The sequence below is a fragment of the Otolemur garnettii genome, unplaced genomic scaffold (genome assembly GCF_000181295.1).
Source record: "Otolemur garnettii isolate 467f Iridium unplaced genomic scaffold, OtoGar3 scaffold00288, whole genome shotgun sequence".
Lineage (NCBI taxonomy): Eukaryota > Metazoa > Chordata > Mammalia > Primates > Galagidae > Otolemur > Otolemur garnettii.
Window position 1 is genome coordinate 396675 of NW_003852683.1, and position 330 is coordinate 397004.

At 48.2% G+C, this 330-nt stretch overlaps 1 protein-coding gene across 1 annotated transcript in view; it reads left to right on the forward strand.

Annotated features, from left to right (window-relative positions):
* The window catches only part of IGLON5 (IgLON family member 5), a 25463-nt gene that overhangs the window by 21226 nt on the left and 3907 nt on the right, over positions 1–330 (forward strand). The window lies entirely within an intron of this gene.

Sequence of the window (330 nt, forward strand, 5' to 3'; positions counted from 1 at the left end):
CACCACCACATTCTAGATCCCTGGGTCCTGACTCACGGGGTCTTTGAACCAGTCACTAGATACTGTTGCCTAAATACTCTGACTAGATCTCAGATCCCTGGAATCAGGATACCTTAAGTCCCAGAGGTCTTCTGAGATGCTAATCTGTCATAAGACCCTCACATATCTGGATTGCTGATCCCAATCACCAGATCCCAATTCCACGGACCCCATGCTAGATTCCAGAACTCTGGGTCTGTTATTTGCTGTATCCTTCTAAGACCCCAAATCCTAGGATCCTCCTCCCTACTGAGTTCTCTGAGCTCCATGAACAGAGTCACAAGACCCCAG